Genomic DNA, 18,093 nt, shown 5'->3' on the forward strand with positions numbered 1-18,093 from the left:
GTGTGTTTAGGTTTTAATTTCCTGCTTTGATCCTAGACTGTTAGGCATTCAGTAAGAGCACAAGTCTGTGTTTCCTGGCACCTCGCTTTCAACTACTTCTCCATAGGAACAGATATGGAATACATCTGAATTGGGTTTTGTATAATGTTCTTTCCTGATGCTTGTTCTAAACATCTATTCTTATAACGATCCTGCCAAACTCTTGGTGATTTTGACATGGTAATAGTCAGTTATTGTAATAAACTAAGAGAAATATGAATGCTAAAAACCATGAGCTATTTGATAAAGCCCATAAAAGCTCAAGAATGAGACGATTTGAAACAGCTACATATTAATAATAGTAATTTCGACAGTATTTTCAAAGGAAATACTCTCTTGATCATGACAGCATAATTTGGTGCCTGACTTCATTGACTGAGATGACTAAATGTCACCTGAACAGATCAAAGGAATCTAGGGGTGCACCGTATTCTCGAGTTACTGACTTCAATGACCTCAGAGATGTTGAGCTTCACAGGCTACCCCTACTCTTCCTCTCTGCCGACAACAGGAACAGGGACAGTGAGGACTCAAGTTGGTGGACTCCAGTCCTTCTGGGATCAGACTGGTATTAAGGAGTAACCTGGGCCTTTCTCTCTTTTCTTTCCTGAGCTACTAGTACTTCCTGCTTTCATTTTTCTACTGTTAGCAGAGATTTGGGTTTAGGAAACCGTTTCTCTACTGTGAGGAAAATCACAATGCAGCTGACAGGAGGCTCACGAGGCAGTGGGAGAACGCCGGCCTCTACACTGCCCTCTGCTGGCACATCTCCTCTCAACCAAGCTTGTCTTCTAGTAATTCTTAGTACCAAATTCCTTACGTATTTTTGTGCTTGGAGCTGTGAGTAATAGGAAATTTAGTTAAATTAGATTCACTCGTAATTGCAAAGTTTTAAAATATTTACTTACTTACTTACTTACTTACTTACTTACTACTTAGTGCTTTGTTTGTCGCTTTGGGCTTTGTGCCTTATATGTTAATCTCACTTTTATACTGCTTGAAGTGTCAACTGACTGAGGTAGCTTAAAGTGCCACAGTAAAACACATTATCCAAAACAAGACATGGTTCCCTTTATTTTGGCTTACCAAGTAAAGACCATCAAGTAAAGTCCTACACATTCCACCAATGCAAAGGGGACAAAATCCCACAGAGAAGAAAAGTAGTCAGTTCGATCAATATATTAAGAATGTTATAGGGTTTTATCTTGTTTGAGGATTAGATCTTGTCTGACTTTTCAGACAACCTCAATGCCCACTATGATGGTTGCCTAGTTTAGGTATCTGTTCACTCGCTGAGAAGAGATTAAAAACATTCTGTAATTGATATTTCCTTCTTGGCCACAGGACTGATGAAGAACATGTTTCCACTGGGAAAAAGGGAGGTTAATGGGTACATTAGCACACTTTTCTGCCCTTCAACAAAGAGTTGAGCTTTCTCAGCAGCACTACGTGAGAAGGACATATGTGACTCACCTTTAAATATATTTAGCAGTTTGTATTATTTGGATATTAGCTTACCAAGTACAAACATTTTATGATATATGCTTCATAAAAGATGCAAAAATGTCAGTACTTAGCACAGTGTTCTACTGGATCTCTCTTTCCCACAGCATATAAACAAAGCATTCTTCAAATGATGGAGACACTGGATTATCACATATTCCTTTAAAATGCAGTGCTGCTCCAAAGAATTATGAACACCATGCAAACTTCCATTAATCAAACCCCAAGCTCTTAGCTGAGTGCTTTGGGGTAAAGCCTAGAGACTACTTTTTAAATCCTGTCTCAAGTAATTATCACAATAGTAGCTCCTTTTGGAAACTACTTAGGAAAACGCACTGTTTTCTCCCTAGCAACACATTCACAGCCCGTTACACGGGTAGGAACACTGCTCCGCTCAGTCAGAGACATCAGCGTGCAATTTGATGGCCTTTGGGGGAAGATACTTAGAAAGATCTCATTTTAAAGTAGTCAGATCCTTCACGATAGTCACAAATAATATAAAATACCTTGGTGTGACTCTAACCAAGAAATGAAAGATCTGTGTGACAAGAACTAAAAGTCTCTGAATAAAGAGATCTAAGAAGACCTCAGAAGATGGAAAGATCTTCCATGTCCATGGATTGGCAGGATTAATGTAGTCTCCAGATTCAGTCTGATGGTTCGCTGATCTAAACAACTAGAACTTGCAATATGTTTAGGTTAGTGGCCATGGGTGTATTCTTAGGGTCATGAACAAAACTAATAAACATCTGTCTTTATTGAAGAAATGTTGGTAAAACAATTTTTTCCTGAATCACACAAAACCTCCAGAATAATTTATCTGCTCAGGGACAGTGTTGACATGAATTATTCTTAAGCATCCTGCTGAAGGTATAAGGGAATGCAATGGGATCCAGAGCTGAGACATTACATGCCCAGCTATCTTGTTCCCATTCTAGTTGTAATGTAGAAAGGTACAGTTTGGGAAATTTGAAGGGATAACAAATCTGTAAAAAAAATACAAAGTCAATGATATACAATTATTTTGAATTTCTCAGGTTTAATGATTAAAGTTTTAGCTAAGCCTATGCAAGTACCCATATAATCCTAAACAACATGGTTCCTTGAAAGCTGGAAGGCAACCACTGGTTTGCAACACATTCAGATGCGAAGGGTGCCCATCATTTCTACTCTTCCATCTGCAAGATCTAGATCTGCTGTGTTTGAGGAATCTGTGACCAGAGATGGTGCTTTACTCTGTCCCATTATAGGTTCTGATATAGACTGGAGTGTCTATAAGACACTACTTGTTTTGATCAATTTAAAAAAGCATTCATTCACCTCATTATTTATTAAGTACTTAAAGTGGGTGAGGAACCATGCTAGGTGCTACAGGACCAAAGATGACTACGAGTGTACATAGTTCACAGTTGGAGATAAACCATGGCTGGCTCATAATTCGGAGAGACTCTGAGCATTTCCACAGGACAGCACTGTCCTCCCACCCACAGGCATTAAAGTTTAATTGTGGCTTCTTCAGGATTAAATGGAGAACCCCATTGTTCATATGTTTGTAGTTGACAACTGAAAGAGAGCAGGATCATAGGAAGTTGTACACAGGCATGAAGAAGAAGATTTTAGAAACAGAGGCATTGGAGAGTGAAGCAGGCATGACACAGTTCTGGGTGTCTGGGTAGCATTTGAAAACAATGAGGATCAGGAGGATGGTCAATCAGGGCAAAAGACAGGGGGACAAGAGAACAGCTACTTCACAGTTTTAACTAAGATTGTCCAGGCTCGGCCTCCTTGTTTTGTTTTGCTCTCACATACTATTCAAGCACAAGGACAAGTTGGACAGAGCTAGGAAAAAGGTTTTGTAGAAAGCAGTGGTTGAACACTCATTAATATGAATGAACAGCACAGTGATGAATATGCTGGACTCAGAGTCGTACAGGTTGGCCTAGAACAAGAGGAACCAGGGCACAGTTCATTACTCTGAAGACTGGTAATTAAAAGAAAAAAATTACACATTCATCTTGCCTCTCTGCTATCAACTGTTTTTCAGGATAATCAAATGGCATTGGGAGATAAGGAGGAGCTAACAAATGCAGGCAGAATTATGGAGTTGGAGAAAAGGATATTGTACAAGTGCCAGGGAAATATTCAGTGCAGGTGATGTTCATAACCAGATGGTCAAACTGCTGGTAAAGACCTGATGGAGAACTGAATGACACGAGCGATAAACTTCCAGCCACTGGACGCAAGAAAGGGCAGCAAGGGTACCTCCTCCTCCTCCTCCTCCTCCTCCTCCTCCTCCTCCTCCTCCTCTTGAAAGGATGCTGGGGGTGGGGTGAGGTAGGGTAGTGGTGGTAGTAGAGTGGTGTACAGTGCCACCTGTGAATATTTTGTAAAATTACCAAGTGAGTCTGCTACAGCACACATTGCCAAGCCTGGTCCATCATTTCACACAAAGTAACAAAGTAACGTGCACACGGATGAGGGACTCTGCCAAAGAACAGAGCATTCGTTTTTGAAAAGCTAAAATTGCCATTCTAATCATTTCATTTCTGAAAAAAAGCTACAATATGCAACCTTCTATCAAGGACACTGATTTTTGTCATATCTATCTACATATACATATACATATACATATACATATACATATACATATACATATACATATATATATATATTACTGTATATAGCATTTTAACAGGCTCTGTGGTTAGAAGGTTGTATATCCTACTTGATGTAAGTATTTTAGGAATGCACGATAGCTCTTATTTACATGTATAGGCTTTTCTGTGGGTTGCATCCTTTTTGCTGACTTTATGGTCAGTTATTCTGCTAGACACTATGAGTGATTGGGACTCCATTAAAGTCACCATCTTTTGTTTGTCTGTTTTTCATTCACTACCATCAACAGCCCCATTAGACCAAAATAATATTTGTAAATCAACTTCTAAAACACATGTAATTCTTAGTAATACTGTCATACTTCTATTTAAAGAACCATAGTTGAGGTTGGCAGGCAGTTAATGGTCTGTCTGTTCTGTGACCCCTTTGGGTCTTCCTGCTCGGCTGTGGGTAGAAGAGAGAGCTCAGGATTTCATATCCCTACTGAGGAGTAAGGACTCACGAACGGTATAGTCAGTGGTGAGGTGAGTGCTGATTTTTTCTTATGTTTTTCCTTTAACAATGTGGGCACTATGGTCCTTTGGTTCTTCCTGCCTGCAGAACGTTCCTGGGAATGGAAGCTGCTAACTAGCACAGACACTTCTAGGCTTCACAGAAGCTAAGTTTGTGAAAGAAAAGTTGTCTGCTTTTTAAGAGAAGGAAGAGAGCCTGAGGGGTTGTTGAGGAAGGAACCAACTTTCCAAGATCTGAGAAGGATTTTAGCCAAGGGCTTCAGGGAGTAGCAGGTCCACATCTTTGTTCCAGACTCTGCTAGTAGTTTATGTATCAGTACACTTGTGGAGAGGAAGCGAAAGAAACTTCACGTGAGTGTGGCTGATGTTGAGGCTACCAGATGCTCTGAAAAAGGGGATTTCGATCTCTGAAGAACAGAAGGGCCTCACCCCTGCTATTTCAGTTGTAAGTTCTGATTGGCTGAAAAGCAAAGACGCTGTGGGTCTTAGGTCATTGTGACCCAAAAGAAGAAGCAGCTACTCTCATGAGTGAGACTGAATTTCTTTATGGCATGTCTGAGTATGAGCTCATGTGAACACTTAAGCATATTTAAAGATGTATCTCCTTCCTGTCTGTCTATAAAATTCATCTGGCGGTAAGTAGTCGGTGATATGATATGGCTGTCTCTTCCAACCCTAATGTTGAAATTTAATTGCCATTTTAACAGTCTGAAAAGGTAGGGACCTTTATGAGCTGACGAAGTCCTGAGGATACTCTGCCCTCATTGATGGATTAATTCCCTTATGACAAGACCAGTTTCTCTCCTTTCCCTCCGGCCTGCGGTCTTGATGTACTTCCACCATGTTGTGATGTAGCAAGAAGGAACTCTCCAGGCAGCATACAGATCTGAGACTTCCATTACTCACAGTCATTTACCTAGTCTGTAATACTGCTGTCTTAGGGTTTCTGTTACCGTGAAGACACACCCTGACCACAGTAATGCTTATTAAAGAAAAAATTTAATTGGGATTGCTTTATAGTTTAGAGGTTTAGTCCATTATTATCATGGTGATGTCCAGGCAGACATAGTGCTGGGGAAGCTGAGATTTTTATGTCTGGATTGACAGGCAGCAAGAAGGAAGACTAAGACTCACTGGCCAGACTTGAGTTTCTGAGACATCAAAGCCCACACCCCTAATGACACACTTCCTCCAACAAAGCCACACCTACTCCAACAAGGCCACACCTCCTAACAATTCCACTCCTTATGGACCAAGGGGGTCGTTTTTATTCAAGCCGCCACAACTCTATACATAGACAGAAAATAATCTAAAGCAAATATGCATTTTATAAAGAACATTATAATTATAGTGTGGATTGGAGAAAAGCTAGATGAATTACAAGGAACCTTAAGAAATAGTCCTGCTCTTGTCAAAGCCTGTTGGCACTTTCATTTTATTATTATGCATTCAGCCTTAAAGACAAGATTATATATGTGTCAAGTGATATTTTTCAACCCTCTGTTTTGTCTTTTCATATTAGTATTGGTAAGTTGGTGCTGATAATATCAGTTTTATAAAATGTCTTAGACTGTTACTATGGAGACAAAGATCTGCACTATAACACAGCTCATGTACGTATGCCTTCTTGCAGCAATAGCACTATCTTTTGTATAGTGGGTTAAGAATCTTAAAGAGCTGTGGATAAAAATGTTTTGGTCTAGGAACAAATCAGATAAAGAATTGTTGAAAGGAGAAGCATCAGCCAAGAGTGACTTTGTAACACAGAGATAGACAGTGCTGTCCCTGCATTGGTGCTTTGGGGAAGGCTGGGCAGGGGTAATGGGAATAAGTCAGTGCTACTGGGGTGGTGACAGTTATAATTCTTCAGAATTCCTTCAGAGTATAGGTAACATCAGGTAATGGCAGAATGAGGAAAGGTCGTGGAGTGGCTGAGAGTGGGGAAAGAAGATGCAGAACTTATTTGAAATTCTTCCCACAAGGACAAAAGGCCACCAGAAGAGGCTCCCAGCAATGCTTGGAGGCAGGATGTTCTAGTTGCTGCTTTGTCCACTCATAGTTATTAGTTTTTCTGGAATTATAGGGGTATGGAATCTCCCTCCATGACTAAGGAAAGCCATGGAGTGTGGTTCTTCCTGCTGTCATGGATCATTGATGGATTCAATAATTCTACCCACTAGGACAGAGATGGGGGGAGTGTTTGGGAGCCCCGAGATACATATGATGAATGACCACACCAGAACCAGCAATCAGGAGGCAGATCAACTTTACTTAGGGTGATTCAAGGCTCATAAAGTCTTGGGGGACTGAGGGTAAGAACATCCAGGATGGGCAAAGGGCATTGGCTGGGGGCTTCGGATACCTGGAATGCCTCATTATCACATTATCATGAGGAACCATCTCAGGAATCCCAGGTGCTAGCTCAACAGGTTTTGTCAGGAGAAAGAAAATTGATCCTGTAATCTAAGTGAGGCTATGTGGCATTCCTCAGGTAGAGGCATTATTTGGGCTTAGATTTCCCCAGACAAGAAGTCCTGCCAATGAAGGGAGTCTCCCATATTTCACTGAGCCCAGAGGCTATCCTGTCATGGTGGACTTTGACCTAATTAGCAGTTTTCCCACCATGGAGGCCTGGTATGTCCCTGCATGGAGGCTAAAAGAGGCCATTGCATGAAGCTGTGAAGGTGAAGCCTTGATTGCCTTTGAGACTCTAAGATATTGGAAATACCTAAGCTGTGGGATACTTGCTGAGGGAAGCTGAAGACTGGCTGTGTAACAAGCCTGAGAAAGGAGAATGCTGCAGTCAACAGAAGCTGAAAGGAGTAGGAGATCTTAAGAGCAATTTGACATTACAGATGGAGGTGCAGAGTTTGGAATCTGCACAGTTGGTTTTAGGTCTCACTTTGGGCCAGTATTTCCTAACTATTACACCTTTGCTCACTCTATTTTGGAATGGTAATACATATCCTATGCCACTGTATGTTAGAAGTATGTGATCTGCTTTTTGATTTTGATTTCACAGGGGGTTAGAGTTCAGAGATTACCATGAGTCTCAAAAGAGACTTTGAACTTTGGACTGTGATAGACTACGGGGACTGTTTGAAGTTGGACTGAACGCATTTCTGCATCACAAGCCTATGGGGGGCTACAGAGTAGACTATGGTGGTTTTAATAAAAACGGATCTCATAGGGCCATAGATTTGAATGCTTAGGGAATGGTGTTAGGAGAGGAGTCTTTGTTGGAGTAGGTGTATTATTGTTGGAGCAAGTATATCCTTGGGTTGGGCTTGAAGGTTTCCAATGTTCAAGCTAGGCTCAGTGTCTCTCTCTTCCTGATGTCTGCCTATCTGGACGTAGACCTTTATGTACCACAACACCATGTCTTCCTGTGTTCTGCCATACATCCTGCCATGATGGCAATAGTAAATGTTTTATTTTGTTTTGTTCTTAATAAGAGTTGCTATGGTCATGGTGTCTTTTCATAGCAGTAGAACATTGAGTAAGACAACTTGATAGGAGCCTGATTCACAGAGTCCTCATGTAATTTATACTGTGACCTGTCACGAGGGTTTGCAACCCCATCTATGCCTACGGCCACTCTATCCCGTTGTATTATGTTTCGTTGCCAGGGGAGGCACTTGTTTCCTCTTGAGACTCCATCACAGCACTTTCTATGGAGCTTACCAAGGTCCCCGCACATCGTGCACATATCTGTCACCTATACAAGGCACTGAAGGAAGAGAGAGACACTGAGCCTGGCTTGAACACTGGAAACCTTCAAGCTAAACCCAGTGACACCCTTGATCATACTTGGTGAGTTCTGGGAGCTCACTTCTGTGTAATGTGTTTTGTTTTAAGGCCTTACAGATGGAGAGACACATTCATTTCCCTCAAAGTGTGTAATTCCCAAGATTGTACCCATAAAATAAGGCTTTGAATGATACCCTTAAAGGATGTTTCAGGTTGTCCTACTGGCCGCAGTTGTGCTAGGGCAGGACATGGTCTCTAAGCTATCCCCTCCTCCATCTGAAAGTCCTGCTCCTGAGCATGAGACTGTGTCTGTGGGGCAGGATGCTCTGGCTTTTCTCTAGTCTCCTTCCAATCTTCTGCCATGGCGGGAACTCAGGCCTAACATCCTTTACCACTTAGCCTGTTAAGTTCCAACATACCGGAGCTAGGATGTCACAAGTGCTGGCTTGCCTAATCATTGTCTTTCCTTTCAAGAGATGCAACCACCTCAGTAAGGAAAAAGCACTGGAACATGGGAGGCAGGGGTCACAGGGAGTTTTTCACGGTATGAACAGCTAACATAGATCCTGTAGACCCCAAGCCAGGGAAGACTTAATGTGTATTAGACTGCAGTTATTTGCATAAGTGAAGACATGAGTTAATCAATCAAGTGAATTAGTGAGGTTATCAAATCAACAAGTTAACCAGAGATTCAGAAGAAGGATTGGCCATCCGGCTGCCAGCTGGCCTGCCCCACACTGAGTGGAGTTCCATGCAAGCTGCTGAGGCAGTCTAAAGAGACACAGCTTGCTAATGTTGATTGAAGCACCACTTTGTAGAACCACTGAGTCTTCTCAAAAGAAGGATTCCTGTGGGAGAGAATGTGGCCAAATCTGTTCCCAGGGAAAATATTTAGTTACTATAACCCCCAGGAAATCTCTGCTCTCTCCCACCTCAATCTGTAACATGTCTGGGAATGTTAGGAAGACAGAGCAAAAGCCAAGCTACCTAAAAAGTTCTCCCAGTGAGAAATGAGTCCTGTCGAACTGTCCTACCTCATTTGCTGCAGTGTGTGAGAACGTTCCCGACTTGCAGATGGCTGAATATCTGTTTCCATTTTCCCTGTGTGTTTCCAAAGCACTTGGAGGTGAAAGTGGAAAGGGTTTTAGTGGAATGCATCTGCAAGTGATAAAAATCAGGGAGGAATTAAAAACAGTTACAAGTTGTTCTTAAAATGCAACTTGATCTTGATAGATGACGGACATGGACTGAAATCAGTGAGGGGAAATGTAATAGTGCAGCTCCTATAGGAGGAAAAGAAAACACAGCATTCAGCTGGGTGTGATCAAGCACCAGAACCACTGCCAAGCCTGCTTTTGGGGCCTGGCTGTTAACATGGTGATTCTGAATCATGGGAACATGTTAAGATGACAACAGCTATATAGTTTCACATAGGTAGAAATATTACAACAAGCACAACCTTATAAAGGTCATTGCATAATTTCCATGAGATTGTTAAGTGGTTGAAATGAAGCCAGAATAGCAGACCCAAGCAACTTACACAGACTGACTGAATAGATTCTGGTGCCCAAAAGAGGAGGTCAGAGGGAAGACCAGGACTGGGGATTAAGGAATACCCCTGGATTTGTCCCAAACAGTGCTCCAAACCGCCTTAGAGAAAGAAGTATTTAAATTCTGGCCCAGGGCTTCTAACCCACCTTCTAACACACATAGCCTTTATATTTTTAACAAGACTTAGGTAGCACAATAGCTGGGCAGCTGCCTATCCTCTGTGCTATAAGAATCTACTTTTCTATCGATAACCCTGAGTTATTATTTACTATTTACTATGTTCCATCTGGGCTACTCTTAACTCCAACTGGACAGCCCTCAGGGCCATGTTCTCTTGACCCTTAACCCATGGCATCTTCTCCTTCCTCCTCGCCTCCACCTTCTTTCCCTTCATGGTCCACCTTTGACCCCCCAAACCATTGAAACCCAAGCCACACCTATGTCTCTTCTGCCCAGCTATTGACTGTTGGCATCACCAATCAGAAATAACTTGAGGGCAGGGTCCCTCAGCATCTTACATGAGCACTCTCTCTTCTGGGGAACCTGTCTCAGGGTCCCCAGATTAGCATTAGAATACAAGCAGCATGAGGCCAACCCACTACAACTCTCTCTTCAGCCTTCAGCTCTGTCAGTGAGGCAACTTTCTGTCCTCTGTCTCAAATGTTAACTTGGAGCTAGCTGATTAGTGTCAGGTTGCATGTGACCATCCTCAGTTCCTGAAGAATTGACCTAATTTTTCAATTACACTTTTGTCCTGGCCATGAGCCTCAGAAACTCAGACCCAGAAAAATCACCAGTGTAATGAGTACCTTATCACAACTCCAGAAAAGACCCACATAGAGTTCTTTTAATGTTTTCTAGCTAATAAACATCTGTAAATCTATGGCTTGAAACACAAGTTTAGAATTTGAAACAACCTCCATCTTAATCCCAGCTTGCTGGTTTTCCTGTTTCCTCTCACACTGCGTCTGTGGCCACAGGTGGTACGGAATAACTAATCTCCAGACTTCTACGCCTATCACTTCAGCGCCCATTCCAGTTTGCATAGTTCTATTGCACGGATTTACTATCTTGGAAAGTATATTTTCAACTTTTCAAAAAGTAGCACATGCATTTGTTGTTTGGTATTTGCTTTTTCCATGTGATGGCCACTGATAGTTTTGTGTGCCACTGTAGTTAGTCTGCATAATACTCCATTGGCTCACTATACCACACTGCATTCATTTTTTCCCTCCTCCTTATTGATTTTTGTATTGTTTGTATGTTTTGTTATTATAGGCCACATACCTATGAAAGCATATAGATATATCTTTTAGATATATCTATTAGAACAATGTTTCTCAACCTGTAGGTTGCGATCCCTTTGGGGGTAGAACAACCCTTTCACAGGGGTCACCTAAGACCTTTGGAAAATGTGGTCTTGTGACCCCTTAGCTGTCAAATTATTTTTGTTGCTACTTCATTACTGTAATTTTACTGTTAAACAGTAGTCACCACAGCATGAGGAATTGTATTAAAGAGTCACAGCACTGGGAAGGCTGAGAACCACTGTACCAGAACAAACAAGTTATGAATCATTCTATCAATACTTAAGCCTTTGTGTTCCTTATGCTGAACTGTTTCCTCTGTCATTTACAACATATAGCTGTGACATAGATGTGTCTGGCTTTTTTTCTTCTGATTATCATACCTGCTCTTTTGCTTTCTCTCTCTGTCTCTCTGTCTCTGTCTCTCTTTCTGTCTCTGTCTCTCCGACTCTCTCTGTGTCTCTGTCTCTCCCTCCCTCCTGCTCTGTTACTCTTTTTATGCATTTTCTCAGCTTCTTCTCTTCAGTTCAGCCCACCATATCCCCCATAGTACTTTTGCTAAGGTCATCTGATTTCCGTGTTGTCAGACCTTCCACTCCATTGAGCTGCCTGTCTTAGTACATCCTCTCTTTGTTCTTCACGCTGCTGCCTCCTGAGTTCTCATTCTCCTTTCTGTCTGTCCATCAGCTTCTCCTCCTCTGCTTTCTATTCAGACAACTGTCAGCATCCATCAGGAATCGGCTCTAGGTCCTCTCTTCTTCCCTGGTACTCTCTCATCTGTGGCCCTATGGGTTCTACAGTCTCATGTCTCAACATAATTTTCAGTAGTTGCATCTTTTAGTCCTAGAACTGTTTCAGTTTGGATGATGAATTGTGGGCCTTCCCTACCCAGACTCTGATTGACTTCTGCTGGCCACAGTCTGATCAGTTTTCTGCTTCTTCTCCTGTTGTTTATCCCCATGCCTGACACTCAGGTGGAGTAGAAGCTGGGGACATACAGAGCAGTCTTTAAGAGAGCACAGCCTCAAGATAGCTCTATCCTCTAACCCTTTAGCTCCTTCGCCTCCAAGGACGACTCGCCTTCCATGGCTCCTCAGATGATGCTCTTCCCTCTCAACCCTCCTATAGGCTAAAGCTTATGACTTCTGTGCTAGGAAACAGCCCAGTGTTTTGCCTTTTCCTGGATCCTTTGCTCTGAGAGGTTGTAATTTCACATTCACACATCTTTCCTAAAGGCTGGAGGAAGAAGATGATGCCATTTCTCCAGTGTGCAGAAAGAGTTCAGACCAGCTGTGGTCTCAAAGAGTAGCCATGCCTCTTTTCACAGTGCATAAAATGCTTTCTTCTTTTCTGCTCAAGTTGTATCAAAGAACAGAGCATTGGCTGGGAAACTTTCTTCAGCTAACAGTCTATGCTAACATCCTCTATCTAAAACACATTCAAGGTGTACACTTTGTGGGAAGCCCATCACTAAGTGGATTTTGGGGGACAGTGTGCTCTGAAAGCTTGACCACATTGCAGTTTGAACCCCATAATATTCACTTGTGAATAAAAATTTGAGGCATAGCTTTTGTATGGTCTTAACAAAAACCAAATAATTATTTCTTTGGAAAAAAATCTCTAAAAGACAGTTCTTGATGTTTATAAAGCCATTTAATTTGTGCTTGGACTTCACATTGCAACTTCATAAGTTTTGAATAGCCATTTAGTGGTTTTAAACATTAATATAGAATCATTTCTTGGCTTTCCAAATATTTAGGATAAAATTCTTAACCAATGTTTTAAACCACAAGTGATTTAAGGTTAGCCTTTTTTCTTCCCTCATACCAAATCCAGTAACACTAGTTCGAGTCTTTGAAGAGGCCTACTATTTTCTCACAGCAAGAGGAGGTCTAGGAGATCCAACTTAGAAGTTTTGATATGATTCAAACTAGGTTCCCAAGGAAACACAATAAAAATGAAATTGCACTCCTGCCTGCTGTGTTCCTAAACGTAACAGTGAAATAAACCATTCTCACTAACAGAGCCGAAGCTAACTTTCCAACATGACTCCCTGTTAATCCCATTTCAGACTTTTAGAAACTGCTAAGTTGATAACTTATTTGTTATATTAAAATAACTGTGTGGAAATATCTGCTTCTCAAACCCACAGACCAAAACCTGTCTAACGCATTGCCTTTCTCTGCTCCCAGGTGCAGGTCAGTCTCCCAGCTGGCAAAGACATTAAGCTTATGTGTGCTTCCAATTAGCCTTTCCTGATGCTCGGGCCAAGGTTGTGCAGTGGTCCACAGAGGATTTGTGGGGACCTCTCCCCATTTGCATTTCATTTTCTGCTGCTGTGCCTCAGCCAGTTTTCAGAAGGTTGGCTACCAAACAAGACACAAATATTTCTGAAAGTGCAAAGAAAACGCAGCATCTCAGATTCTGTTTCCTTGAAAATAACTTTCAGGAAGTTGGAGAATTAAAAATCAGAGACACATTGTTTTACAAGTGGAAGCTATTTTTGTTCATGGGCCAGTGGGAATTGTTTGATAATGTTCCTTTCAGGATAGTGCAGAACAGAATGAAATAACACGCTGAAATATCTCACCACGTTATGTGCTCTGCAGATTTTCATAAGCTGTAAAGAGAGAAGATAAAAGCCAGAGGTGTAAAAGGAGACAATGACTCTGGGAAGAGCCATGTGGATGGAGAGGGCTTCCAGGATCATGCACAGGGGCCAGGAGAAGGGAGGCATTTACACCAGTCTGCCAAACATATTCTTGAAAAATAAAACCTTTGGGCTTTTCAGACATAAACCACCAAGGCCACAAAGCACAGACCTCTTCCTTACCTCTTCATGACATTTTCAGAAATGGTTTGTACAACAAAGCATCCCTAATCTAAAATGCAAAAGTCTTCCAAAATCTGTGCTGAGTGTCAAAGTGAAACCAGAAGTGGACAACCATGCCCTTGACTTTCATAAAGTATTAAACCACTGTGTGAAGTTGCCTCCAGGCTAGGTAGTCAGGCTTCATAGGAAACTTAAGTGAATTTTATCTTTAGATTTGGGGTTCATCCCTGAGATAGTCTATTCCCAATATATAAGTATTCCAAAATCCAAGAATACTCCCAAACCCAAGATGATTCTGTTCCAAGACATTTCAAAAAAAAAATTCAACTTGTATTAGAGAAATAAAAGAACTTTTATTTTTTTTAAAGTTAAGCATTGTATCTTGAAAACTTCCAAACATTTACACAGACAGACAGAGGACCTTTTAATCTCTTTCATTAAGTATGGGTGGACATGGGGTCTCAACAATGTAGCCAAGGCTACCCTCAAACCACCTACCACACATGAATATAAATAAAAATGGTAGTGTAATCACAAACGGTTTTTCAGTATATATACACTATACTGGTTAAATAGAAAGTATGTCTATTTACTCAAAAAATATACTAGGTAAAACTCAGAGTCCAACTAATAATGGTATATTTTGAAATCAAAAGCACATGGCTATTAGAAATGTTTCAATGTGTAGCTCAACATTCATTCAGGCTTAGAATTTGTGGAACCTGTAGTTTTATACACTTTCTTTGTGATTTTAAACTCATATTCACATGGACTAGATGGAAATCTGACCTAATCCTTCATGTAGACCACAGGACACTCTCGATTTTACAGATGGTACCTATGTTCCTGCTCTGCATAGAACAGGCATAGAGACCACACATGCACACCAAACAGCCCTTGTTTGCCTCCGTTTTGCCTATTTGCTTATTGTTAAATAAGCTGAGTCAAAATAGAATTTATTAGAAGAGGAACATCCTTCCTCAGTCATTTTGTATAACAGAAGTGGACATGTCTTCATGTTGTCATAGCAGAAGCTATGAAAATGGCCTCCTTGGTGTGAGGAACACCACCCACACTGGTCCCCTCTGCTTGCCTTTCCCTTTGATTATGATCAGTCTTCCCGCTGATCTTTCCACTTCTATCGTTAACCTCCTCCAGCTGAGTCTTTACATCTCAAAATAATGTGGATTTTTGAAGGTGACTAGCATTTTATTAATATATAGATATAATTTTATTAACATATACTTATTTTAGTAATATCTATATATGAACAAATATATAATATACTTAAATGTAAAATAAATATAAAGTAAGTATGAATACACTTCATGGGCTGAGTGCTCTCACACTCTGCTGCCTTCACCACAGAATGTGGGACCTACATGAATAGAGCATTATTCAGCCTTAAAAAGAGGAGAGTCTAATGTGTTAAATATGTTCAACTCCATGGTAACTCTTCATACTCTCCTTTGCTCTAGCCTCTGTGCCCACTAATGTGCATTTTACCTCAGATTCTGGCAACGTCAGGTGGCTCATGTGAGAGGGATCACATCATGTATCCTTCTGTGTCTGGCTCATTTTACTTACTGTGTGATATTCAAAGCTGACATATGCCTCATATATATATCTATTCCATTGCTGCAATGCACATGAAGACCAAACGCAACTCAGGTTTATTTTGCTTACTCTTTCCCATCACAATCTCAGAAGGAAGTCAGGACAGGAATTTAGATGCAGGAGCATATTAAAGGGCCATGGAGAGGTGCTGCTTACATGATGGCTTTGCTCTGCTTGTTTTCTTATAGAACTCAGCCCTGCCCACAATGGTTTGGAACCAATCACTAACTAAGAAAATGCACTACAGACTTACCTACAGACAGGTATTTTTTCAACTGAGAGTCCCTCTTCCCAAGTGATTCTAGCTTGTGTCAAGTTGACATGAAACTCACCAGCACAGTGTGTTGTAAACCTCTTTCCTTTTGATGAGTGGATCATATCCTGTTCACATATCTACCACAATGTGTTTGACCAACCACTGATGGACAGGGATTGCTTCCAGCTTGTGGCTTTGTTAAGTGATGTTGCTGTGGATATCTGCGGTTCTGTTTTCACCACTGTTAAGTCTATAGCCAAAAGGAGCTATGCAATAATTTCTTTTGGTTTGTATGTATTTTATACTAACTAAGCAACAAGGTTTAACATTTATCTTGTCAAACTTAGAACTGCTAAATAAATTATGGCAAGATTGACTTTTTCCTCACAACTGGCAACGAAAGTGAGTTTTAAAAAGATGTCTGATACATTTAAACAGCAACACAACACAAATTCCAAATAATTTAACAAATTTTGCCTCATCATGAAAATATTAAGTAATTATTTAAAACATAGTTAGTGGGCTGGTCAGATGACTCAGAGGGTAAAGGTGCTTGATGTGTAAGTCTGGTGACCTGAATTTGATCCTTGGAACCCACATGAAGGTGGAAGGAGAGAACTGACCGCAGGAAAGTGACCTCTGACCTCCACATGCGTGCATGACTAGCACACACATACCGTTGATGCAAAAATTTTCAGCTCTCATCTTAAAGGGAATAAGAGATAGTTTATTCTGGAAACATTTTGAATGCCCATGGCTCAGGAACACAGATTTAGATTGCCCCATATTCCCTGTTCTAATGAGGAAGCAATTTTACGAAGTTTTATAGTTTTGCAGAACAAAGAAAGGCATAAATCAAGGCAAGTTTAAAATACATTGTTGGACACATCAAAAGACTGGTCCCAGAAAGATGTAGGAAGCCTTTCTATAGGCCTCAGATGCACCAGATGACTTTCTTGGGTTTGGGGTTGATGGAAAGGTAGCAGTCTGCTAAGTGAACAGATGCCACAAAAGTTTTTATCCATTAGTCAGAAGTTCTGACCCAGAGGTGCGTAAGGGATGGCTGTTCTGAGGAGCTAGAACTAGCCAAGCCAAGGTAAGGGAGTTAGCCTCTGGGCCTGTGATATTCCTCTCTCCACACAGCACTGAAATTCTAGTTAGTCAATAACTCTCTGTAGCTATGGCTTCTTCTAGGAGTTTTAGTTCATGATATGCATAAATAAGAAATAAAATGTAAAAGTTCTTTGGTGTGTCGTACCTGCAAAGGCTTGCTAACCACCCTTTGTAAGAATGCCCCACCAACTTGGTTAGTCTCCCTCAGAGCCTTGCGTGGGCATATCTATACCTAGTGTAATGGGGTATATATTTTGTAATTATAAATAGTATACTTGAGTATGTCCTATATAAATACATATGTACATATACTGACACACATTTATTAATATACACATACACATATATTACTTATTGATTTGTCTAGGCAATTAGCATAAATTTCCTATGAAAGCATATACATCTGTTTTCCCTGTTGACTTCTCCTTAGAATGGGAGAAATTATGTTTACTGCTATAACAATGAATATGATCTTTTGATTGGTACCTTTCTGTGTGTGATTTCTTTGCATAAAGCAGGCAGGAAACATTTGATAACAACTACTGCAGTAATTTATACTCATTATTCCAGCAGGTATTTTTCACAGAGCCAGAGGGAAGGGTATCAGTGGAAGAGCTGAAGGAGAATGGAGCTTCTTCAGATGGAAGAATACTGGCTTACTGGCATATGAAGTGTGATTGAGCCTTGTAATCAGATTCTGTCATAGAAGAAATAGCAAAGGCACTAATGGGCAATTAGTTCCCCCAACACAGTAGGCAGCTGCTGGAGTGTCCAGTCATGGGACTGAAAGGACCTACATGGATATTGTTCACCTTAGAGATGATGTCTCTCTGTCTTCTAGCCCCTTCCCTCTCTCTTCATTCCCCTCCTCCCTCTCTCTTCATATGCTCATGGCCAGCCTCTCTCTCCTCTCCTCTCCTCTCCTCTCCTCTCCTCTCCTCTCCTCTCCTCTCCTCTCCTCTCCTCTCCTCCCCTCCCCTCCCCTCCCCTCTCCTC

This window comes from Grammomys surdaster, unplaced genomic scaffold, assembly GCF_004785775.1.
Source record: "Grammomys surdaster isolate TR1022 unplaced genomic scaffold, NIH_TR_1.0 165, whole genome shotgun sequence".
Taxonomy (NCBI): Eukaryota; Metazoa; Chordata; class Mammalia; order Rodentia; family Muridae; genus Grammomys; species Grammomys surdaster.